This window comes from Camponotus vicinus, unplaced genomic scaffold, assembly GCF_025532165.1.
Source record: "Camponotus vicinus isolate PSW18456_S1 unplaced genomic scaffold, iyCamVici1.0 SCAF_4, whole genome shotgun sequence".
NCBI classification, from domain to species: Eukaryota; Metazoa; Arthropoda; class Insecta; order Hymenoptera; family Formicidae; genus Camponotus; species Camponotus vicinus.
Window position 1 is genome coordinate 20,950,880 of NW_028141976.1, and position 27,748 is coordinate 20,978,627.

Genomic DNA, 27,748 nt, shown 5'->3' on the forward strand with positions numbered 1-27,748 from the left:
TAACATTCTAGAAATCAATAATATATATGATAGTCGATATAGAAAACTATAAAAAATTCTGTCGATATTTGTCGGCAGTAACAGCAGCGTATTAATATGATTATGCAAATTTTGAAAAATCGCATGATACAAAATTAAAACAACTTATATATGCTAATATATAATTTATCGCCCCAGGTGATGCTTTTATTAATTGCGATAATAGTAGATAACAAATTGTTAAATAAATACATGTGCTTAATGAGATATGATTTATTCCCATACTTTGCCGATAGTGTTTTTCATCTAATTATTTTGAAAAATCGTTATTCTTTTCTTGAAAACACAACGGAAACAATACAGTGAGACGCAACTGGTGATTTTAACGAAAACATGACATAAAACTTTTTATATTCAGAAATATTATCATAACAGCGCATTTCAGCTTAGACTAGCATACATTACGAATCTATGTGCAATGTAAATAGATGTATCATTTTAAACTGCTTCTTAAAGAAAGTTACACATTCTAAATATCTTTATTTTCACAATATTTTTATAGCCAATTAAAAAAAAAATATATATAAATAAATATATATATATATGTAAGTATAATACATACATATACTTAATGTACATTGTCATTATACACGTATATATAGTATCACTAAATCGATATACCGTCTAAGCGCAAGGTAATTTCCCGTGAAGAAACAAGCGCGCAATTAGTCCCTAAATAGGCAATGTAGACTTTAAACTTAAAATACGTAGCTAGGAAGAACATTCACCAAATTTAATCATAGTTTTAGGAGTATATTTGCCACACATTACTTATATTTTACCTTACCTGTGATATATGTGATAATAATCCACGTGACCTGCAGCGATAAAAATATGCACATAAATGCTTAGAAAAATGTCATATTTATTTTTTATCGCGAAGGCATTTCCAACGAGGCAGTTAATGTTATTAATGATACTTTTGCAAGACAATGTAATTTCAGTACCCATTTAATGTGTATCCTGAATTAAGACAAATATTCGCCTTCGTGTTTCATGCGTCCTGCGTCCTTTTCTTTCGCATGCAGATACGTATGCACCTTGAGGTTTCATCAGCAGTTACAACGTACTAGCAACAGTATATCGGCGCCGCTGCGGCAGGCGATACAAGACGCATAGTCACGAATGAAGCAAGTAAAGAGGAGGATAGAGAGAGAGAACAAGATGAGTGAAGCGAGAGGGAAGCGAAGAGACGACATGAGAGAACGCGCAGAGACAGAGAAGGAGACGAAGAGAGGAAGGAGAGAATATGAAGCGCGTAGCGAACGAATACGAGGGACGAGGAAAGACAGAGAAAGAGAGAGAGAGACTACTGGTACAGTGAGTGAAAATAGAATAAGAGGAGACCAGGTAACGGGGAGGACGAGACCCAGTGGGGGTCGCAGGGAGAGGAGAGTTTCCTCCTTTTCAACCCCCGTGTTGCCGCGTACCGCGCAGAGCGGCGCGTAGGTATACGTACACACTAGGCGTCTATATTTTATATCCGGTGTACCCGAGTTGTCGCTAGGGCGCAGACTCGAGCCAATCGGGGTCGGCCGGCTCGCCAGTTACTTTTCGCGATTCACCGTGGCCGCTCTTCCGCGGCGCAGGTAGACAGACGGACGACAGTCAGTTAGTCAGTTGGTGAGACGGAGAGAAAGGGTGTAGGAGAGAATCGGTGGGAGAGTAGAAAAGCGAGGGAAAGAAAACGCGACTAGAGAGCGAAAAGGGGTGAAAACGGTGGCATACAAAAGAAAGGAAGAAAAAATAAAAAAAAAAGACAAAAGGGCGGAAAGCACGAAAAGTGCAGAGGGAGAAAGAAAGGGGAGATTGAGAGAAAGAAAGAGGGAAAGATAGAGAGAGCGAGATCATAGGTGCTAGCCCCCGTACCGGAGTCCGCATTCGCCGCACAAAAGCACAACTTGCGCACTGTTGCGCCGCGTTACCAAGCTACTGCGCGAGCAACCGAACTGTGCCGCTCAGCCACCCCTGCCGAGCAGTCGAGTGCTTTCGTGCGGAGTGTTTACGTCGTCGCGCGGGTAAACACGCACGTTGTCGCGAGACTCGTAGCTCTATCCCACGCATTCCTACTCCTTTCTCCTTTCGATCGGCGTGGATCAGCTGGACGCTTGTTCGCCTCGCGTCGTGCGAGTGATGTCTCGCGTTCTACGAATGTGAAAGAACAATTTCGCGAAGCCAAGCTTGTGATCGCGATCAAATACGCGTCTAAAAAACTACGCGCCTTCGACGGCAGAATCTCCGAAATTTAAACTATTAAACATCTCGACGTATCGCTCGTTCGCGAATTAGAGAGACATTAGACTGACGTTCTTGCGTCAACTCGTGTGACACTTTACGGACCGTTGTGTTTTGAATTTACGTAAATTCGTTTCAAGAGTTCCGTGTTTCCGATTTAGTCGCGTTGTGGTAGTCACGCTGATGTGCGCGCTCGCGAGAAATTGAGAGATTAAGATCGCCGTGGATTCGCTAAAACGACGAGCTAGAAAAGCAGCGGAACCGTGACAGTGCAGCAGTGTGCGACGAAAGTTGCAACGATAGGTGACTGACTTAACTCCGAGTTTGCTCGTATGTATGCACATCGGTGCTCCGAGCGGAACTCTCACGTTGCAGTGAATTGAATCGCATGAATACACAGAAAGACGGAAAGAAATAAAGAGAGGGAGAAATAGATAGAGATAGACGTTGATCTCATCATCAGCGGGTGTCACTACATCATTATCGTCAGGCAAGGTGTACATGTGTGAACGTACGTAGTAATCGTCTGTGCCTGACGTACACTCGCGCGGCAAAGTGACTACCCCGAAGTGCAACGGTGATAAGAAGATACAGCCACGCGACGTGATCGTTAGCATAAATGACAAGCGTAGCCAAGGCATCGAACTGAGGTGAGTCTCGTTCGATTCTCGTACCGTCACTACGTACACATCTTCGATACCCGAGTCTGGTGCCCGATTCTAAAATTAGACGTAATACCTCGGTTGGTACATAGGATTTAATTAGAGGGAATAGGTTGGCACCGCCACATTAATCGTGAGAGTTTCCGTGCAAATGAAATTATAATCGAACAGCGGGCAGGATCTCGAATTACGCGCTGCAGAGATAGAACCTGAGGCGCTTGTGCTTCTGGTGTTACCGTGACTCCCCTTTAGAGACCTTTCCGCCTTGCTCCCGGATGGTACGTAATGAAAATTCAAGAAAACTCGGGAACTTTTCGTACTTTAGAATCCAACTCTTGTTGGATATGTACGAATGCCTTCTATATTATGTGAAGCTACGACGTAGACGATTACAATATACGCGACTCTATGTGCGCCTCTCTTTTTTTAATTCCCTTTATGCATCTTCATTTAAAAAAAATAGGATTTTAAGATCTTTATACATTTTTATAAGCGTAAAAAAGATAAAATAGACAATATTTGATGCTAAAATATTGGTAACAACAGTTGTATGAAATATAATAAAAATAAAAATGGATGTAGTCTACGTGTTAGCGCATAATGGCAGTGTTTTCGCGTAAAATTAAAATTTATTACTTCTGTTGCATAATTGCAACATTTTAATCTTAATAATCAGTAGGTCATTGCGTAACTGGAGTGCATAATTGGCAGCATACTTTGTTTTTACCTGTTTCAGCGATCAAAGAAGTTTTAATGAAACTTTTTACGTCTTTGATCAAACATTTTTTGCTCCAACACACGATATTACTTCATGAATTGTTTTTCAAATTGAGAATAAGCTACAAAAAATAAGGACCTACAAAGCGAATTTGTTTTGTCTGTCATCGATAATCTTTGACAATAATATTTTAATCTTACATCGCGAGCGCAGCGTAACGTAAAGCGATATTTTTCTCAAGAATGAGCGTAATAATGTTGCAATCGTAATATTGCTTCAATTCTGTTGCAAGAAACATAAATATATATATATATACATATATACAGACATACGCATGAAATAAAAATCGGTACTGAAATAAATTTCCTTCAAATCGGTGATTAGCATTCACGTCACATATTTGACATAAGTCGACGAGCGGAGAGGTCTGATCTCCATCGCTTTAAGGATCGCCAGGCTCGTTCTACATGCAGCGTATCGGCCGGACGCGATTCGAAGATACGCTCCGACGTGCATAGGCGTAATCGGAATACCGATTAAATATCCCGACCATTCCGGGTATGCGTAATGGTAGCGCTGTCATTTTGCGTAGCTACGTAAACGTTCGGCGGGTGTGTACCATGGATAGGTAGCTGGCTGCCGCGCCACCAGAGAGAGGAGAATCCTATGCAAATATGCTGAAAGCATAGTCGGGACGCTCGCGGGGTTTTAACGTGTTACTTAGCTGTGCGTTACGTGTCGCCGACAGATCGATTTGCCTGACCTGCCTTCTTGTCTCGCCGCCGACCTCATATTCTTCGACGGCTGGGAAAGCTGGCCGCGAAAACTGGCCGCGAAATGTCATTAACGATAACGCAATCTATCGTTCCCCGCAAAGGCCATCGATGATAGACGATTGGTTTGCTCGGCGAGCCTGCGCACTCGCTCACATTCTTCTCTCGTCGACATCTGGAAAAAGAAGAAAGAAATTTTTATACGATTATATTTTGTTACGCTGCCAATAGGTAATGCGATTCTATACCGCAATAAAGGCATTGTAAATGTACAAATAGATAAATTGATCGAATGCAATGCCACTAGTCTCGCTTTTGACTGTAAATCGGATCGATTACCGGATTTATAATACCATTTATTTCCACAAAATAGAATTGATTGTAAGCGATTATTGCATGTGCACCTGACTAGCGATAGCCATTATCGCGGTACTTTGAAATACATACAATTCCAGATACTAGAATTACAGATACTAGAAAAATAAAAATGTCCTAAGCACACATAAAGCACTAGTAAGTATCTAAATAGGTGTCTAAGAGCGTAATATGTCAATCTGAATTTGATATCGAGCAAGTATAGCTATATGGAAAAATGATTGATTAAATTTAATGCTGAATACTATGAATATCAAGCGTGCATTAACATTCTAATCGGAATATTATAATCATCGCTTTAACAATAATGCGTATATTGTAACGTATGAATTATAATGCGATTATCGAATTATTCACATTGTTTCTTTGTGAATGATGCATCACTTCACTTCGCGCTCGGTATCATGCCTGACTGTCCCCGTTATCCCAATCCCCATTAATTTTAATGGATGTCGGGCTGCAGACTTAACACTCATCCGCACAATAGACACCCCAGAACAATTACAGAACACGTGAAAATGCACGTAACTACTGCATGCGCTGGACATCATCATTCTCGGAGAGACCGTTGGTTACATAGATTTATAAAATTACAGTTTTCGAGATGGAATGCGCAGATTATATATAATAGAATACATTCCTTGTATATTAAATTAATAAATGCGGATAAATTTGTTACGTTTAACATTAGTGTGTAAAACTCATTTAATTATTTATTAACAAAAATAAAAAAAAATCGCAAAGAAAATCGATATTTGCGCAGATTATATATAATAGAATACATCCCTTGTATATTAAATTAATAAATGCGGATAAATTTGTTACGTTTAACATTAATGTGTAAAACTCATTTAATTATTTATTAGCAAAAATAAAAAAAAAATCGCAAAGAAAATCGATATTTCGTTCCTCCGATGATTATTACGAAATACTACAAAATATCGAACTGGAACAATAACAACGTTTTCCTCGGCTATCGGACTCCCCGACACTTTTAGTCGTTCTGCCTCTCTCCTTTCGCTTACCCCGGGCAGTATCCAATACCCATTAATTTTAATGATGAACGTGGTCAGTTTAACACGTACCGGAGTCATTGTAGCAAGCTTGTAGGCAATAAATCATATCCCCTTGTCACTGAAAAGTACATGGTTTCAGATAAGTACGTACGTTATTTGGTACGCCTATCTGGTTATTCTCACCCTCCTCTCTTCCTGAGCATATGTTTATATGTAGTATACTAGGTAGTTATGGAACGTGATACCATTCTTAAATGCGATCCCGCACGGGGTGGTTAGCGGTTATCTCTACTCTGTTAAAGGGGATAATAGTTTGTATAATCTCTCTCCTTGTGCTGCATTTTTATACTTATATTCTTTTACAAATTGCATTTTACATATTTACCTTAACGATATTATTAAAAGGTTCATGCCTTTTGCAATTTACTTCAGCTTTTTTAATATAAAAAATAATATTATCTGTTTCATATGTGTATAATCTTTTAACTACATTCCTCTCGTTAAGCCGATTTTAATTAGCAAAAAGTACGGAGTATGTACATGTGTAATATGTCGGCTTAAAATTAGTTTAAACTCATAATACATAATACGTATTGTATAACATCAGTTTCTCAGCGTTACATCGTGACGTTATTCGCGTACCAGTAAAGTCGAAGAATTACTACGCACATTAGCGCGACGCCATAGCGATGAAAAATTATGCAACCGTGGCCCACTGAGAGCCGAGAACGAGCCGAGAGAAAGGTCACCGTGTAACCGGAAATTATCATAAATTTTATAAGATTGCTACGGTCATGTAGAGGAAGGGAGAGATGAGTGGTCCCTCCGCGAGGAAAAAAAGAGAAAAGTGCGCTAATATCGCTAATATCCCGGCTTATCGATTAAAATGACCGTGCTCGTACACCACAGTCATGTTACGCGCGCCAACGACGAGAAACACGTGATAAAATATGAACGTGTCACAAAAAAAATAATGTGTCTTTTAAATACCGAAATTACGCTAATTGTCGACGACTAACTAAAATTACAAACGTCGCTCGCCGCGTACAGAGGGAAGATTCATTTGCCATCCATGACGCGGCGCAAGATCGTATGTAGAATGAGAAAACTCGAGCGAAGATTTTCTTTGAAAACAAGTACGACTGTTAATGAGACAATGAGTCTCGTTATCTCGTTCACTCGTTCGTTGCCTGCCAGCAACGAATTATAAACGCATGTCTTCATTTCCCCTTAAAATTACATGCTTCGCACATGGTAGTCGTTATACCGATCGTTATTTTCACACCGATGAAGAGGTTACAGCGGTTATACAGACCCGTTGACATATCTATTATATTATATAGATATTTGGTATAATGATCATACAAATATATTTTTTATTAAATAATAATCAAACCTCTTCACTTGATGATATATACTATGAGTGTATTCTATTCAGTATATACCATTCAATTCTATAGTCCATTTTTTTTATATTTCTGATATTATTAATAATTGTCAAGTTATTATTTAATAAGAATAGCAGTATCCCTGTTATGTGATGGCTACATTGTACAATTTTTTATTTAAAAATTCTTGGTTTTTGATTTTGGATTTTCTCGTGTATGCAAATTTGTTTGAATTTCACATACAACATTTCTTTCAACGCGAATATAAATTCTCGTATGCACCCGTGTTGAGGTCCGCTAAGTCGATATGTAGCCATCATTCAACAAGAACGCAAATTGTTGAATACATTCGCACAATCCAAATGATATATCTCATTGTTATGGGTTATATGTACATAATAAGTGCACATGTGTGAATTAAGGTTGTCGCATACTGTCTCATGAGATACGACTATATACTCTCCATAGGTATTTAGCATACGACGATATTTTAAGCTAAATACTGCTAACAAATGCTAAACATGTACTTAGCAAGATTCATATAGCGAATATTTATTTTATCCAAGTAATAAAAGCGCACGTTAAAAATTAACAAGGAAGGGGGGATTAAAACCGAAAATATTTACATCCCTTATAACAGAGAGATATATATTCTTCCTTTCGCTCGATGTATATTTTATAAAAAAGCTATTGCGATATATTCGGTGAATAGCTGTCTCGTTATTAGTATATAGCATTTTATTTCCGATCTCAATGTTTTCATTGCAGACGAACGGAAATCGAATGTTACAGTTGCCGCGTAATATTTTCGCTCGGTGCAAAAGCGATGCTTGTTTCGTACTGCAACAGCCGCGCGAACGTTATAATGCTTGGCGGAGGCAATGCTCCTATTTCCTTATACGCCTCACGGAGACTTCGTGCGGTTGTATGACACGGCTGCGGCCATAACTCTCAGTATGTAGGCCAAGCGGGGTGGAGGTTCTGACTTCCTGGAGGATAGATCACCATACAAACATTCACGCGATAAGCTGCGCTGCTTTGCATCTGCCGTAAAAGTTTTGGGCTCATTTTCCGCGACCTCGGTCCATATTTTTTCAACCCTTATCACAACACCTCTACCGCTTTGGCGATCCATTACTCGTCAAGCTATGCTGGGAAAGCTCTGAAAGTGCGAAAAAAATATGCTATCATCGTATTTACAAATATTAAAAATCTGCAGTAAAGCTTTTAATATCGTTGTCTCGCGTACCACGAAAAAATGTTTCTAATTTATGGTGGGAACAGAAATACAATTCTGATACTGTTGTAAGCAGCATTAACTTATATCCGCTATTTGTATGCGAAAAAATAGTTTAATCTTAAGAGAGCGCGGAAATGTCAATCATAGTTTATGCATTAAAATTATTAACATATATAGCAGCTTCAAACAGTCATCATTTACTTCATATCAGATAATCAAGAATAAAATTTATTAATACGTGTCATATAAAGAGTGTACGAAAATAGGAAAATCAATTTGCAAAATTTAGAATTTGCTCGACTCTTTAATAAATGCTGTTCGTTAGATAATCTCTAACGTCGTTAATCCCTAACCGGTATAATAATTGTAAGCAACTATTGCGATGCAATTTGATACAATCATTTTAACAGCATTTCAAAATTAAAATTTAATTAAATATCTTTAATTAAATAGTTTCTATTAAATTGCTCATTTATTTAATTTTAAAATTATAAATAATGCATAATTATATGTGAAACCGAGAATGCATTTTTAATCATGTATATTAAATGGCAAGAAAAAATTTATCAGAAAATATAACAAATATCAATATTTAATTCGCAAAAATCTATCTAATTCTATATTTGATATATTTTTCATTTAAATCTCATTTTCCTCTCTCTTTTTTTCGTAAAGTATTTTAGGTCCAGTTAAATAATAACTTAGCAAAGAAAAATAAAAAGAAAAAAAAAGAAAGACGGAAAGAAAAAAAGAAAAAGCGTTAACAATATAGATAAAAAATTTTTACTGTTAATCAAGGCTTTTAGATCTATAGTTCGCATTTCAAATCTGTTTTTAAAATAATTGTAACGATTGATATACGTATTGACAGCGGATAATCATTCTTGCTAATTACGCGACTAACCATCATTTTGCCGGAGATTAAATGTAAATATACCAAATACAGTTGAGTTACCATGTGAAACTCGTATCATTTGGAATTAATACTAAAAGCGCTTCAGCTTACTTTTTATATGATGCAAATCTAGTAATTATTTGCATTGGAATCAAAGTTGATTACCTTAGTTTTCATTGAACTGATTAATACTGATCACAATTAATCGAATCTCTCTCTTTATATAATATTTCACGCAGTAATTGAAATTATAATTTGAAAAGATAAAATTTCCCAACACACTTTTCAATAAAAATAAATAATTTTATATTTTTTATAAATAAAGTAATCGCGTTTTAGTATACGTAATTAGATATAATACCATCACAAGACATTAACAGATTACCTCGTTTCTCTATTTCGTTATTTAACGAACTCGACTGTGCTTTAAATCATTTAGAGACTTTGATCTAAACTTCTACTCGAATCGTATGTTTCTATCTTGTATAATTATATGTCAGCAATTCGTAGGAAATTTAATTAGAAATTTGTTAGTTTACGGGAACTTTCAACTTGACACACATTTGAGATATGTATATAATATATTATGAAAAAGAAATATGTTTAGCATTAATTTTTTTATTTTCTCGCTCTATGGAATTAACGCGTTTTTTTTCAAATAAATAATTCATAAAATTATATAAATAAAATTCATTATACAGATTATATATATGATGCATTAGCCGATATGTGTCTTATTGTCTATTTTATATATTATTCTTATATCATACCTTTATGTATTATTAAATAACTATTGATTATTTTATAACTACATATTGATGAACGCATTATGTTCACATTCAACAATTATAGTTCCATTATGAAATATACGTATTAATGAAATATGTAATAGCCAAAAATAACAATTAAATGTTAATTAAAAATATATATTTTGTAATACATGTATAAATCTTAATTTTGTGTTGGAGAACTGCTTCAATGATTAGCATTATTTATAAAATAATCGTCGTTGAAATTATTTAAAATAATTGTGATCGAAACATTATAATATTATCAAGATTGCAAAATGATGATAAACAAAGATTACGAGTGTGGAGTTTATTATTTCTAGCAATGTTTAGAATTCTTAATATATTTTTCATCTTGTGACATCAGAATTAATTTAAGTTTAATTCTTCGAAATAATTTTATATATGGTAATTTAATACATAATATATAATAAATTATTGTTTAATCATTGTTAACAAAATATATATCTTTCCTCTTTTCATATTTAAAACTTTAGCAAATTATGAATTTTTGTCGGTCAATTTCAACATTCCGAATAGAAATATAGAACATATACGTTTGCAACATTTGTAAACGTTCATGTAATACAACAGTGCTCACAGCGAAATCCACCACGCTAGTTAAATTGTCTATTTAGTTACAATATAGGAGACATTCTCGACATTCTGGAATTAACCGTCGCTGTGCTTCAGGTACGAAGTCATTTGACGTCTATCATTATTCACATCCTATTACAGAGCTACTGCTTATTTCACGATGTATGATAACGTGGATTAAACAGATGTTATCATACAGCACCGCGCAGTTTCGTTTTTCGAGAGAATTGTACTCTCTGACGTGAAATTCCTCTCGTAGATATTCTTAACGAAGGTATCACTTTAGATCAATATGCTTTCTCAGATTATAATTGATCGACGAGAGATCGAATAGTGATGCGAATCACGCGAGTAGGAATCGTATTAACGTTTACGCGATAGAACATTCGATTTTGAATCAGACTTCGCGAAGAGAAGGCTTATTCTCGTTATTCGAGTCACACACGGCAAGATAACGCTTTTCTCCCTTTCGGAGAGAAGCGAGGCGCCCCCCAATCCCCTTTCTCTCCTTTTGCTTGGCATCCTGTCCACCGGGACCTCGTAAACCCGCTGCCGTAACAATTCCTACCCACTTTCGTACTCTTCCCGTCTCTTCTTTCTCCTTTGCCTCAGCCTTCCTTTCGTTGCATTCTGCAGCACCCGCGAGTTTTTCCGTTCCCCGAATCCCGTTCGGAGTCTGTCCACTTGCGACCCGAAAAATTTCTCTCCTCCACGTCCATTTGCGAGAATTCTTCTTGCGTCTACACCGAGTAAATCTTACATATAGCGCGCTTGAGATATTTGCTCGCGCGGATAAAAGACCGATGAGATTGTGCGTATTTGCAGTCTTGCATATTTCTGTCCGCGGGATAAGAAGAGTGGTATGTAAAAATCCATGCACGTAGGACTTTGCTCCCCCGAGATGGAAGCACGTAAGAACGATGTGGGAGACCGCGTCGGCGAAAGTTTCGCGTATACGACGTGTCCGTCCGGACGGGACGATCTTTGAAGTTGCGAGCAACGTCCGTTTGAAAAATCTCCCAGCATGAGAAGACCGAATGCGACGGTGTCATCGGACGAGCTCATTTACGATGCAACGACGTCCCGTTGACCCGAGAATGGCGTGAGCGAAATTTCACTAAACCACAAGAAACATATGGTTGGTTGTTATTGTTGTGCGCGGATATTTCGTTTCGATATCTCCGAGTGATTAGATTATTGGCTCTGTTTCGCGTTGCCTCGCGGAAAAACGTGTAACGTTTAACACTATAAAATGAGGTTTACCAAAGCGATCAAGTCAAGTTAATTGATACACTGCAGTAGAGCTTGTCTTTTGAGCTGGTCGTAAATGCCACGCGTAGAGAAAAGTTTGGAAAGAAAGTTACAGCCGTTTAGCCATGTTGTCGGAAGATATATTTGTCCGTTTCCCAGACTACTAGTTTGGAAAGTTATGACGCATAGGAGCGAAGTAAGGCTGAAATTAAGAATGAATGAATTTTGCTCGGCTCCAAGTATGATAATTCACATTCGGGCTGCACTTGTGCTAATCTGTCATCGCGCAAGCGTTATTGCATAATAGCTTACTCTAATATTAAAGTGATCATTTTTGAAATATAATAATCAATTTTGATCGTTCGTATGATTTATGCCAATACAATGTGATCAATAGATAAAGCTTAAATATTTCACTGTTATAGTACGATGACATTCTATCGCTCTTCGGTATTAAAATTTGACAGCGTAAATATAAACAGTTTACGCAGGATGAATCAAATCGAGATAGACGCTGACAACTTGCATATGAAATATAACGTTCAAATAATTACAGAAATATGTGCATTTTGCGTATTTCGACCACAAACAAATGTCAAAAGGCATCCGTGCTGGGTGCGAGCCAAAACGATAGAGATGAAGAATATATATACGGCAAACTATGCGTTGCCCCTAACACCGGGTCCATTTTCCATTATATTCCGATGAAATATAAACCGTGCCGTAAATAACAATCCTTTATATTGAACCATGCACAGCGCATGCATTACGCTATACGACAGTTACGCCAGCGTGATCGAGAGATACGCATGAACCGGCTCGCGGGATGCATTAGATCATAGTTATTCCGTCGAAAATTTTCGCGACAACGTTTAGTGCTATTAACATTAGAATATATATCCCATTCGCTATCAATTAATTACAATCATTGTTTCTTTCACGATCACATCCGCCAAAAAATGTATCAATTTAGTGCAAATAGAATCGAATTTATGAGCAATCGCGAATCACCCAGATATGCGTGATCTTTTCATGATAACGATCGTTTATATTGCGTTCGTTAAATACAGTCGAGCGGTTTCAATGCCACGATGCGTTAGTAGTCGTCAGGTTGTCGTTATTAAAGAGCCGTACACGAGAGGACGTGCACTCTCAGAGTTATTTATTAAACTAACTGTCAACGCGCACTATTCGAATTGACTCAAAGGTCTCTGCGAGTACATTGAACTAGCTTCGGTATCCGTAATGTTCGGGTTAAGCAAAGCTTGTGCCTGTAAATTGAATTGCAACCATATCTAGTTAAATGTTAGGTTCGCATCGCTGACACTACCGTGTCCCCGTGGACGCCTTCGAATAAACGAAGTTTCGAGTTATGGCGCGCGTACAGCCCTTACCGTAAGTTAGTGCCCTATAGGATTCTGTTATGTTGTAGTATACGAACGTGCATCCGCGTTATACGACCTTCGAAACACTCACTCTCTCGTTATTACTATAATATCAGAAGCACTGTAAAATATGCAATCATCAATATCGCACGCGTCATAAATTTTTGTAGATAAACGAATTCTTGAGTTGTTAAATATAATCAGTGTATCATATATGTAATAAATATTTTAAAGAGAGAGATATATTTTGCAGTTATTTCTCAGGATATTAAGTACATGCGTTGATATATCTTTTAACATTTCAAATATTTTTTATTTTAATACTGGAGACAAGAGCTTGATATTACTATATTTACAATCAAAATCGTTTTTAATTTATCGAATAGTTGTCAAAATCGACGTATATTTCAATAATATTAAAGGATATTGCAGTTCTTAAATTATTGATTTACCGGTCACTGGTTATGAAAGCATTACTCCTTTCCCTTCGGAAAAAAATATATGTGAAATAACGACGGGAAAGCCGATTTACATAATTACAAAACGGCGACTGGTGTAGATGCGCGGTCGATCGATTTCTGATGAAATTTTTCGCAGGCAGTCGCTCGTAAGATAAAACAACTTACTTTGTTGACGAAATAAAATCCCAGCAAGATATAGTCTGAACGTTCGTTTTCACTCTATTCGATTTCTATCGATTGCAAAATAAAGAACAGCTACTGTTTGCCTATCATATCGGGTGAAAAATTGCGTTTATCCGAGATAAATTTTCACGGTGACCATATTAATTTAGAGGTGCATCGTTATACTCTATGAATAACAATTTCTGACGCTTTGAGCGTCAAACTTGCTTGTCGACACTCCATGACTATCAACAAACGTTAGCCTCAGCTCGACGGCAAAGCATGTCAAATGAATATATGCTAAATAAGCTATCGTATTCACTTAGATTACTCGTGGGGAGTTCAAGAGAATGTATTAGTTAAAACGGCGCTCGACTGCCTGGCGATGATGGCAGTACATCGTACACAAACTTTTTCGGATATACGAGAGTTTTTCTCTGTTTAATGGTGGAAAATAAATATGCACAAAAAAGTTCTCCTTTTCCACTTTTTTCGTGATAAATATATATATCATACGTTTTAATTTCACAGTATCCGAGAAAATACGAAAATCGGAGTAAAAATATATTCCCTATGTACTCCAGTATTTTGTCTAGTTGTTCTTTATATATATCAAATAAAAATTATATTTAGGATTTAAATAATTATTCTTTTGCAAAAAATGCAAATCTTTTATTTAATTTAAAAAATATAATAAAATTGTGCAGGATGAAAAAACATAAAATTCTTATCAACATTATAATTTTGTTGTACATAATACTATTTGTCTGTTATCTTCAGAACATTAGTTGTAACAAGCTCGCCGAGAATACTCGAATAGACACGTGGACGTCCTTTTACATCGAGAAATCTTTTCTCCGTGTCGCGCTCCGCCGAAGCGAGTGGAAGCCGAGAGCCTTTTATATCCGAACTTGGGTGCATTGCCACGTCATCTTAAAGTCCACGAATGAACGTTCTTTCCTTAGCGAGAAATGTCGCTAAAGTACATCGGATGCACGTGTTTTTCGTGTGTATTTGGCATGTAACTAAAACCCGTAAAAGCGTGCAATATCGGGAGCTGGTGCGGTTGTCTGGATGATATTTGTGCGTAGTGTCCGAAGTTTATGCGGTATGCGGGGTCAATCTTTGCTTTTCCCTCGGCTGGTCTGGGAACCGGCATAGTATATATATATATATATATAAGTACCGGCATGAGATTTGATTTTGCCCGATTCAATTTGACTTTCCGCGAAGAATTATACCTTCTCAACTGCGGACTTCCTCTTTTGCAACAGCTTAAAAGTCATCTGAATACGCGCGATGAAACTTTCAGTTTAACGTCAGGTCTATTGCTTCAAAGAGCAGCATTGTGAAAGTTAATACGATTATCGTCAACTTGTGAAATTTATAAATCATTGAGTTTTGCGCGATTGCGCGACAATCTGCTGGAAAATACATCATAATTGAAACGAGCGGCAATTATTAGCTATTTATCTTAATAAAAATTAAATAAAGCGGAGGTCGATCATAATCTAATCGCGTTCATCAAATATCTAAATGTAGAGGAAAGAGAGTATATTTCATTTATGCGGTGAACGCGATTGTATAATATGCGATAGGGTAGGAAAGTATAGACAGAAATAAAAGTACGATAGAAATAAAATTTATCTGAACATATAAAGTCGATATTCAATCGATTGAGTCAACAAAAAGTAGTTCCATTGTTACAAACGAATTATACCCTCATTTCTTTTTTTGTGAACACTATGAATTCTGAATATCCGTATATCGGTTGGAAATAAAATAAAAAATAATTATGATTGGAAGACATCTCTCTCTCTCCATCCCATTTCTATAATGCAGATATAAATAGCGTTTGTATCATCGATGTCCAATAAAATTTCCAATAAAGAAAGTACTGTCTTTCGTATCTCCATTAAAATATATACATATATACTCGGACAATTTGATAAACTTGTTTTGCGTATGTTATAGCCTTACGCATTCTTTATTGGTTAGCACGAAATGGTGAATGTCTATGATGCCAGAGATTTGATTTACATTTTAATACAATGTGCAGATAAGTCGCTTTCAATTAGTGGCACATTATAATCAATGCAAATCTCATAATTTTAATTAATACCGATCTCGCCACGTAAGCGCATTTTAATAAATTATATTAAGCTTGCGTTATGTAAATTTTGTTTTCCGTGCGAAAAGCGCGTACAAAAATATGATATGCGTAATATATATAGGCACACTCGTTATATTATCAAGAATCTTTTTTGTATTAAAACAATTATATTTGTATCAATACAATCATTGTGATACATTTCTCCTATGACCGTTAATTTTAATTTTATCTTAATGTTTATTATTCACTTTGTTAGTCGACATTGAAAAGGATCCGAATTGGATTGAAACGCGGCGTTTGTCATGTTCAAATTAAATAAACATTTTCATATGGTTATTTTATTGTAATAACCGTTTTATTATTTTTTGCATATTTCCACCATTGCGTTGGTCCTTGTAGCCTTTTAACTAATTTTTATTAATCATTGTGATACTTCAAAAATATTTGTTATTTTGCTGATGGCTATTTTTCCCGAATAATGTTGAAAAATAATGATTGTTATATTTTTTCATATTTTTCTCTTTCCACACACATAGGGAAATTATATAAAATCTACTAAATTCGTAGGTTTTTTAAAAGCTTTTATTCTTTTAACGAGCTGTTGACTATGTAATGGTCGGATCATTACAATTTTTCTATAGTTCGATTTATATACATATATATGTATATACTAGTCAATTATTTAGCATCACTTCTCTTAATGGCTACCATATATATTAATAATCTAACAATATCATAATCTCAGATCGACATAGGGTCACTGTAGTTTTCCATTTTCATTTCTTCAAAGTTATAAAACTTTGGCACAGACATAAAAAGGACGCTACTAAACCGCATAGAGAAGAAAACCTCTCCATCGCATCTCAGCCCGACGGAATAGTAAAACCTTTACGAGCAAATGAATTCACGGATCGATGAGCTGACGTGTCGATAACGCGAAATCAAAGCGAATATCCGCACTCGAAGGTGCAAATATCCCATATTTGATCATATGAATCCGCTGCTCTCTGCAACTTAGAGTAACGTGCGAAGCGCAAATAAAGAGTATACGGGATCCTCCCTCTTTTACATTTAATCTCGGGGTGACGTAGGAAAAGTAGAAAGAGTTCTCTACTGAAAATAAGATGAAATGAGCGACGATCGAATGCTGGGGATTCGAGGATATATTGGTTTGATAGGACCTATCATATGGTAATTTTCTTTAATGGAAAGGTTTATCCGTTCACCGATTTCCTTTACTTTTATATCACGATGGGACGGTATATTTACCTCATAATCTTATCGTATATTTAGCAGCGGAATACTTTCATCTGATTCTGTATTTTGTCTCATTTAATTTTCTCTAAAAATTGGATACAAATTATTGGATTGGGTTCTGACAATTATATGAAAATTAAGAACGAGCAAAAAGCAGCGCTCTTAATTTGATTTATAATTATGTGAAAAAAATGGGAATCATACGCAAGAATATCTGTCGTATTTTCATCGTGATTACCTTAATTTATGTACGATTACATTTCAATCAGGGCATATAGCGCACAGCAATTCGCAGTGTATCCATTCATTCGATATCTACGCTATTCGTGAGATCCTTTGTCCGTTATCGGGTGCTTTCGCAAAACGATGTCCTTTGTTCGATGTTGGAAGCTTTCACAAACGAATTGACGGAGAACTGCCGGCAGGTCTATCTACACCAATATACGCGTGTATTATTATTCTCTAATAGAATGATTGCAATTCTCTACCGGCTCTACCTACTGCATCTGACAGTCGTATACTTATAGGCAGACACTGGAGTAAGGTAGAGCAAGATACTTAGTTGACAAAATCTTTCAAATCTTGAATGATGTAACAACGATTTGCTGAATATATTTCATACTTCATGTCCCTTTTACATATTCTTAATATATGTATATCTTATTTTTTTAAAAGTAATTTATCATCTTTTGAGCACATTCGCACAGAAACTGCAATATAACATCTACTTTTAACGGTAGTTAAACGATAGAATATGTAATAATCAGTTGCAATTCAAGCTTGAGTATTGTCTTTTGTATGCGTCTAGAATGAGTATGAGCGCTATTAGATTCCTCGTGAAAGCTCGAAGCACAGAGTTCCACAAGCCGTTAAAAAGTTTCCTCAGCAGTATGGATGAGCATAACTTGAGGATTGTGTGCAGGCCTCGAGACTCGTGCCGAATAAGGTGCAAACTATTTTGTTAGTAGCGCCATTTAACTTGAAATGTGTTGGTATTCACATAAAGGTATGGTTGAACCATCGAATGATAGCCCGATCTTGCCCGAACTTTCATAACTTTCCGGATTATGTGGCATACCGAATGCGTTGCATATATCACTTTGGAAGTAAGTTTTCAAATCGTCTATGGATCTCCATACATGCAACGACTCTAGCAATTATCCTTCACAGAATTATTAGTAATTTTACTGCTAATCTCTCGCATGCATGTCCCAGATCTTTTATAATTCCAGAAATACACGTGAATTTTGCTCGATAATCATAATACAACATCTCTGAAAGAGATTAATTATCTATTTGCGAGTAATACGGGATGTTTGAATCAACTCGATTTAACTCTACTCTGGCTTACGATCGCAAAGAGTTGAAGAAATAAACTATTTAATTTTCAAAGGCACATTGCATTCGGAATCATTACAGTGTAAAATAATAAGCATGCATAACAAGCATAATACAGACAACGACGAATTTCAAAGTGAAATTCAGTTCTTGTTAACGTGACAATACACGTTCAAACAGCAGCGCCCGCGGCGTAATTGGAAAAACTAATAATCGATACAGAATTTCGCACGCGCTTTCCCTGACGTTATATTAAGGTCGGCACGTTGCATGGCAAATTTCAATCACATTCCCGGCGCAGAAACTCATCGATTGCGCCGGATAAAGCTGGGTTCATCTTCTCGCTGCCGTTTGCCGCAAATCTCGAGAAGCACCGCGCCGCGGTAGTCGCACGTAAATGGGGGTGACGCGGAAATACATGCACGGCTGTATTTACGTGTTGCTGGAAAAGTGCTTTCAAATTTTGCGATTTTGCGCGAGGCGTCCCGGTGCGCTCGCGTCGATTCTTTGGCTGGAAATGGAACGGACGGACGCTGGATGTGTGCGTGGAAGGAGATTTCCAATACGCATATTTACGGGAGAATTCTGGCAAGGGTGTTATATTTTCAGAAAAGGAGAGAGAGAGAGAGAGAGAGAGAGAGAGAGAGAGAGAGAGAGAGAGAGAGAGAAAGAGAGAGAGAGAGAGAGAGAGAAAGAAAGGAAGAAAGGGAGACAGAAGAGGAGAGAGGAAGAGCATGAACGCCGTACAAATGGGACGGTGAGGCGTTGCAAATTTTATCGAGTGTGAATTCGCACGACCCACACTCTTTCCGGTCATTAATCTTGTCGCGCGTGTGGCACGATGAATTCGCAGGAAGACGTATGCCTCGATGTCGTCGTGTCATCGTACCGGAGTTCATATCTGCTGCACGTCTCACTTTGCACGATACCAGCATCAACACAGCTCCGTACTAACCGTAATGAACTATAGTGGTTTGACGAAGATTCTTGCTTCTCTTGTTTCAAAGGAATAGCGCGACGATACATACCGCAGCATGAATACCACGTTTTACCTCAAATTAAGATTTCATCAAAGATTCGGCGAAATTTCAAACAAATATTACTTTTATGCAAAATATATACATGTCTAAATTTATTAAGTAAGATATATTATTTCTATTAACGATATATGTATATATATATTTTATTATAAATAATCTATATACGCGTACACACGTGGACCGTAATACGTCTTTCTGCGAAGATTGCGTGTTGCAAATCACCGGAATATATAATGCAGTTTCGTCTTGTGCCTGTTTCCGCGTTGTGCATCGCGTGAAGCATGCGCGATGCAGCGTGACCTCTGCTAATGGACTGTTAACTTGGGATGTCGCGAGTTTCCATTTGAAACGGGTATAAGACGATTAACGCTTGTATCAAGTTACATATAGAAATAATGAGTACAAACATAGATGCGCGTCTTGCTTCTTTTTTTTTGCAATATTATCGTCTTTGTACTAGTTTTGTGCTTTCCGTAAGAAAAAAATAAAATATTATAAATATTACTCGAATCCTTGAATACATGATGTAACAATGAGTAACTTAATGCAAATTATTTGGAGTTATAAAAAATTATAGAATTTGAAGTTATAAAAAGTTATAGAATTTATTTTCAATTCTTTGTGTTTCGCTCTGCAGCAAAATTTCTTTGACTTAAATCTACGGTATATTCGAGATTATAAATAATAAACAGAGTACGCGATTCACTTTATCCAGATTAAAAGATCAAAGAAGATATAAATACACGGCGTAAAAAGTTGTCAGATTTACGAATGCTCGCTACACTTTCGTAAGTTTTCGCGGCAGTCTTCGTAAGTCAAACGAGATGTATCGAGAGCTTCGAAATCGTTAGCTCGAAAGTTTTGTGCGAAACTCTAGCAAAAAGTGAATACGAATAACCTAATCGAGCATTAATTAACTCGAAGCGTTAGTTTATTAAGTTGCGCTTTATTTTGCCAGATTCACGTCCGTTTGCTACATCATCTCGCGGAATTCACGGGATCGTGCGTTTTCTCCGCGGTGCGATCGACCAAAATATTTTTCCGCCTTCGGATGATAGCCTTTTGAATTTCGCGAAATTCGCGAAACGGGACGCCAGACTGCTGAGAAAGATAGAGAGAGAGAGAGAGAAAGAGAAGGAAGCATCCCTTCGTAAGCCGCGGTAAGCCTACGTATGGCCGCGCTTACGAAGGATTCCCTTCCGGGCTCTATCAGTATTCGGATAAGCCGCGTTCGGTATTATGTTCTTCTTAGGTTGCCAACATCTTACTTGTGTCCCGGCAAAAACTGCATTTGGTCGAAAGACGGAGGTACTCGTGAAGGAAAACCCGAGACGGACAATATTAGAGATAAAAATATTTGAAAGGAAGTGTCACATAATAGACAAAATAGACTCTATAGTAAATCTGATTAAAATTAGATTGGAAATTTTATTTTCTCATGAATATAAAGATTTTTATGTGTGCAAAAATATGTGATAGAAAAATTATATGCACAAAAATTATATATTATAGATTTCGCCGCATCATTAAAAATTTTTACATTTCCTTAAAAAAAGTTGAAATTTTGCCACGAACTTTTATTCTATGTCATGCATCTGCTATTTTCTTCTTCATGATAGAGTTATTTTCAACTGTTTAGAGAAACGTTGGCGTATTTTCAAATATTAACGCAAATTTGCAGGTATTAGTGCAGAAAAGTTGATGACCTTACATATCGCACTCGGTACGTCTCAAGCATTTTCGTCGATCGAGTTACCTGGCGTGCTTCCACGTCAGCGAGAAATCGATACGTGATTGACGTTGGATTAGTCGTTGAGAATGTATCCACTGTGTCGAGCCCTAGAGGAAATAACGATCGGTGATTGGACCGGGCTGAGTCGAGTTTTAAAGCTCGTCGGGATCCTGCGTGTGTACTGGTAGATTCATCCGTGAAACGTTTGCACCACTTTTACTAGTTCGACGTTCTGAATCAGCGAGTCGTGGCAAGATTGGTATTTCATCACCGTATTGGATAGACGACATACTTCGTAAAATATTATTTTCTAATATACTATTTATTGAGAACTACAGTATTATCAGATATTGCGTTGTATTTTTGTGATAATGAAAAACTCGTGAAAATTTGATCGAGAGTCACAATATACAACGTCTACTCTTTTATATAATTCTCAATTCAATTTTCATTTAATTTAAGTTATTCTTAATATCATAACTTATCTGTATAATCAAGTCTCACCGAATTCAATTATTTTCTGTGACATATTTTGTATGCTATTCTTAAAGCATTTAATAATGGAGAACATATGTCGGGCAGCGTATCGCATTTGCTTTCGATACATGTATGAATGAGAGAGTTTCTGTACCAGATCTCTCCTCTAGAATAGAATCGCATTTATCGCAAGCATTACAATATCTCTCATATCAGGACTTCCTTTTTTTAAAGAAAATATGCAGGCATTAATTAAACTACAGTATATATTAAACGACAAGTCCAGAACAATCTTATACAGTGAGACATATTTCTTGACTTTTCATTATCCATATTCCTTTATCGTACCTTCGTTATTGTAAGAAACAGATTGTCAATAACAACTGATTTTCATGTTTATTGCTACATGATAAAACGGAAATATTTCGTATCAAAATTTTCGATTTCCGGTTACATATCACAGCAAAATCATCATGTGCACTGAATAAGTTATGAGCACGATGATTAACAGCGATGCAATTTTTAATTGTTTCATATGGATTAAACGACTTTTAGTGAGACTTTTTCGAGAACGAATAAACAGATATTTAAGCGTGAAGTTACAAGAGTCCTAGTGAGAAGAAAAACGTAAAATACGACGATGCACGTGGCGCGCAAACTATTTAAATCTGTAGCGCAGGATTGTAGACACGTCGAGGGCGGACAGGGTGCTATAGCTCACCGGGACAGGAACACGGCCTCGATTTTAGGGACACACTAGATTTCACAATCTAGTTACACGAGTGCAGTTTCCCACGTAGTCTGAATGCGGCTAAGCAGATTAAAGCTTGTTGCGGCGAATGGAACCGCAGAAAGAGAATAGTTTCCGATGGCGAAAGGTGCCGGATGATTCGGCAAAGCGATGGCGCGGTTTAGAGGCGAAGTGATGTGATTGCGCGACGGTAGCATTGTGTCTAATTAAAAATTTATAAAACTGTATTTTCGTACGATTGGATAATCAAATCGAGCGGTGTAACTTGATTAGATATATACAGGTGCGCTATATATATTATTTCTGCTACGAATATAGGCAGGGATATATTTGTTTTCTTGAATAATATATATTATTTTTTTAATAAAATATTATTTTTTGTTACATATATATATACAGGAATATATCTATTTCTTGAATAATTAATGGAACAATGAAAATTGTAGTTTACAATATAGATGTTTCGTTGCTACAAGTGCATAGCCGGGATAATGTGAAATAACGTTGCGCGATATTAATTTAATACACAGCTGGGAAAACGAGTTTACTATTAGCTATAATATAACGGGAGAAATAAAATTCCGTGCTCTCGAGAATTCGCGTAAAATATCACATTGCACGCTATACCGCGCGCACGCGGTGAGCTCGTTCAGTATGGTTTCAATAAAAAGTAATCCTGCGCGTATACGGTAGTCTCTTTTACAACCATGTGCACGTCCATATGAACACTTGTGCGATTGTACGGTCAAAGCTTTCCTTTTCCGCTCGTTATCGAACGTTAATAGAAAGAAGTAAAATTTTCGACGCGATATAATTGCTGCACACACATTCTTACGCGCGTGAACACAAAAAAAATTTAATATCATCGATATTACAAAATTTACATCGTTTAATCAAGACAATTTCAAACGGATTAACGTTATCATTTTAATCGAACAATTTAACGGTGCTTGTTAATTTTGCATACATTCGTATTCTTTCCCTATCGTACACATGTGTGTTCTCGTCGAAGTAATTATATTCCAATGTGCAATTTTAGTTTCTCGATAAAGAAGTCTCTCTCTCAAATTATATGCAGTCTCAATATAATTGCTTGCACTGTTTCAACCTGTTTAAGGGACATGTCACCACCAATTCGCAGGGGGATTATTAATAGAACTGCCTGAAAGTAGCGGAAAATTAATGAAAATAATGTAATGAGAAATTAATTATCGGTGACAATGGGTCGAAGTATGAATTTAATCAGATTTAATCAAACTCATTGTATAAACGATTTTCTACGAAAATTGCATCCTTATTCAAAACAGTAACAGAGTTTCCTTGCACGCCGTTATATGCATATATACTCTCTTAAATAGAATCAGTATATTATTGTTACACTGGTTTCTCAGTTATAAGTATAGCACTGGAAACAGCGAAATGTCACTGAGAAAAATTAATGTTAATGGCTGATTTTTTAATGTGGCCTCAATAATTACAATGCATAAATAAATTGTTATATTAAATGAAATATAAGAAGAATAAAATATCAGTATTTTCACTGAAAATCAATGAAATTAAATCTTTGGTGAAATCATTGCTTTAATCAGTGACAGATTTAATTTTCACTTTCAGTTTCAATTTAAGAGAGTATGCAGCTTTTACGTGGCACAAGCTGTCGATTATTTACGCGATATTAACGCGTTATTAAATTGACTCGAAATATATCGTGAAAATATGAATCTCGTCGGTTTCTCGAAATTCAAACAACGTTCCGCACAGCGATTACCTCGTCTCGCGCGCATCGCCTTTCTTTCGGTGGTCCGGATTAAATCCTCCGCACGTTCGTGCATGCATATTTATGCGCATATTCCGCGACGGATAATGCGTCCGCGCGTAATCTATCGTGCAGGTACGCGCGCACTCGTATATATATATATATCTCGTAACTTTCCCTCCGTGTTTTAGTCCGCCCGACCGTAGAAGCCGGAGTCTATTTTTGCCATTCATTCTTTTCTGAAGGAGCGCGTACGCGTTTTTCCTCTTTCGACGGTAATCCCGTCGTGTCAGATCAGAGACAGCCTGGTACCTATCCCTTGCTGAGTGCGCTCGTCTGTTCCTTCGTAAGATGCCTTCGCAGCGTTACCTCGTTCCCAAATGTTTTCCCCCTCGTATCCTCCCGTGTACCATTCTACGCAGTCTGGCACGGATCGTCTGGCATATCGGAGAAACTCTGGGCAAAGTATCGAGAGCGCGCGCGATACGGATATTTACTATCCACGAAGGAAACACTATCTGAAATCGAAACATTTCTTGGGAATTTTTGCCTCTAATGGAACGAGAGACTATCCGAATCCCAGGCCCTGAAGTGGGTCATGGTCACGAAATCTTTTTTTATTCGGATACGAGGAGGATCTCCGTTGAGTGATACTGGGAAACTTCTGATTGATATCGACAATATAGATATTACTACGAGTATTGTATCCACCTACGTGTGGATCTATTCCTAAGAGGAAACCAAGAGAAAAAAAGATTTTCGAGTAAGTTGAGATATAAGATATATTTTGCTATAACCAAAGAATTGTGCGTTTCAAGCATATGCATAATTCACTTGTTTATGTTTCCAGATAAGTTTATATATAGAAAAAAAATTTGCAACTGTTCGGGGTGCTTTATAGCGGATTTTTTCATTATCCACATTACGTGTCGGGCATTCGTAAGGAGATAAATTGTTCTTCGGCAATATTGGAATATCGGGAAAGCATATTTCATTACATCGCACTGTAGGCACGCGTATATACGTTTACGAATGAAATTTCCAGGCGATCGCTTAAGCGTAACGCTGCCACGTGGAAGTAACTACTTCGTACAAAAGAGCGGCTCCATAATTTACGTGTCGTCAAATATCATGCAAATTGCCACTTTGTGCAATTCGTTACACTTCGATGTTATTCGCGAATGATTCATTCAGGACGAGAGATTCATTACGGCAAGTTTCTTTTTCGCGAACATCCCATTTGACATCGAATAATAATGTATCTACTGCTCCGCTTAGGAGCGTCATGAGATGCTATTGTCATTGTGCGAGGCGTCATGATTTTTGATGAAAATCAGAAAAGTCACTTGTAGTCTCGGTTATAGTATTCGTGGCATATCGGAAAGCTCTGCAAAGATGCATATACATAAGTACATACGTACGTATGTAATTTATATTTGTGCTCACAGCGGTCCGTACATCGGAGTTTGTTAGGCCAGAGTGTCAGACGAGACGCGGAGGGTACCTCGAAAAAAAGAAAGACGAAAAGGAGAACCTGGTACCCATCATCTCGAAATGATTCGCGGCTGCGTGCGCAGTTGCATTCATGCGCCCGGCAGTTCCCATTACGACGCTATTAATAAGTGTAGAGTGCATTACGGCTCCCGTGAAGAAGATTCTGTTACAGGATAGTTTTCCTTTGTTCCGAAGATAATTGCCTCTCATTGTCGATGCAAATCGAGCACATTACAAGTATAAAGTTTTTGCTATCCGTTATCATATAATCCTCCCGTTATCATATATCCTCTCCTTCGAACCGCTATCTAAAGCGCGAGAGAAGATATATTTATTTATCGAGCTCGCGCAAGACGTAAAAGAAATAGTTTTCGCGCGATTTCTTCGCGATAAACCGAGGGAGCTTAATTGCGGAGTATTTAGCAGGAGCACAGAATCCGTCACTGCAAAAATATAGAATTGTCAATTCGACAGTGATTGTTTCAAACTAACGAGTTAAATTGTGCGCGGTCTTATCAGCCCTTCGCATCTGTAGGAGGATTACGTCCCGCGCTTAATTTTCATTTCTGCTCTCGAGGAAAGTTAAAATTTATCCACGGTACCATGCCGTTCAGATTCTTGGATCGATAAAGCTCATCCTCCTGGAAGCTATGGTGAAACTTTTAGATATCGTGCAACGCCTATTTGAAGATTTTCAGCATAGTTGCGAATATATTAAGCTCGTTCGTTTTTTTTTGCAGAAGTTTATTATATATTTATTCAATTCGATCGATAGTTTTATGAAAATATAAATACGTAGCGATTTCGCAGTTTCAATTTCTGCAATCAGATACAATGAAATATTGATAAACAAAATATAAGATTAAATTTTAAACAATTTTTAACGATATGATGATAGATTTTCAATCATTATTCAGACAGATTACATTTGGCGATGAAGTATTTACTGTTATTAATAATTCGATGAAAAAAAAATCGTTTAAAAAAGCTATTATTTTTTGCAACAATCCAAACATGTCTCCATCTCTCTCACCTTCTCTCTCGAATTATAATTTTTATATAATCAGGCAATTATCTTGGGTATTTAGATATTTTATTTCTATGCTATGCGTGGATTTCATTTCTTCTGCATTAAATTTTCAATTTAAAAAAAAATAATATAATTTGTCATAATAATGAGAGACGTAGTCAAATCACATCGGCTATAATTGGGGGAGTATTTTTTTTTATATTTTGTAAATTTTTTTCTTGTAAATAGCTGTTCCTGTATGATGTTTAAGTTCTGATATAATATGTGTGCAATCTCTCTTCCTCTATTCCACAGAGGCTTTAACCGCAAGTATGTGGCTCGTTAACTTAGGTTAGTTCTTTTTTTCTTTCGTATATAGCACGATGGATAAAAAATTAATTATTACTTACGACTAATGCGTCCATGAGGAGCCACAGCTTTCATGCATACGTAACAAAGCGGAAAATTCATCTCACTTTATATGGTGGTATTACTGCTTGGTAAAAAGCTATGGAATAGAATATATAATGAGAAAGACGCGAAAATAGAGAATGTGCAAGATATTTAATCTTTTTTAACAATAATCTCTAAAATGATGTACGAAATAATTTTCTTAATGAAATTTATTAACAATCTTAATCGATACAGTTTAACAGAACGATGAAATATCAAAACAATTATCTTTTCTCTATCAATTACAATAATTAAAATTGATAATCGTTCAAATAATATCGTTCAGCATTACAAATATATTTATAGAAATACTTTGTATAATGAATTTTAATCACGCAATTAA

General features: G+C 36.7%; 1 protein-coding gene and 1 long non-coding RNA gene across 12 annotated transcripts in view; one reads left to right on the forward strand and one right to left on the reverse strand.

Moving 5' to 3' along the window:
* Positions 1 to 632: 632 nt before the first annotated feature.
* LOC145971141 (uncharacterized) overlaps positions 633 to 27,748 on the reverse strand; it is a 239,991-nt gene continuing 212,875 nt past the window's right edge. Inside the window, exon 4 of one of the 2 annotated variants that reach the window (XR_014438774.1) lies at positions 633 to 4,602. This is a non-coding gene — a long non-coding RNA (uncharacterized LOC145971141). Of the gene's footprint in view, positions 4,603 to 8,356; positions 8,369 to 27,748 lie in introns of those variants that run through there. The other variant, XR_014438776.1, reaches the window with a different exon arrangement.
* Positions 1,562 to 27,748, forward strand: part of Ten-a (Teneurin-a transmembrane protein) — a 448,925-nt gene continuing 422,738 nt past the window's right edge. For 7 of the 10 annotated variants that reach the window (XM_083098478.1, XM_083098483.1, XM_083098481.1 and 4 more), the window contains exon 1: positions 1,562 to 2,924. The gene's annotated coding sequence lies outside the window, so the exon portion shown is untranslated. The remainder of the gene's footprint in view (positions 2,925 to 27,748) is intronic. The other 3 variants (XM_083098484.1, XM_083098486.1, XM_083098487.1) reach the window with 2 other exon arrangements.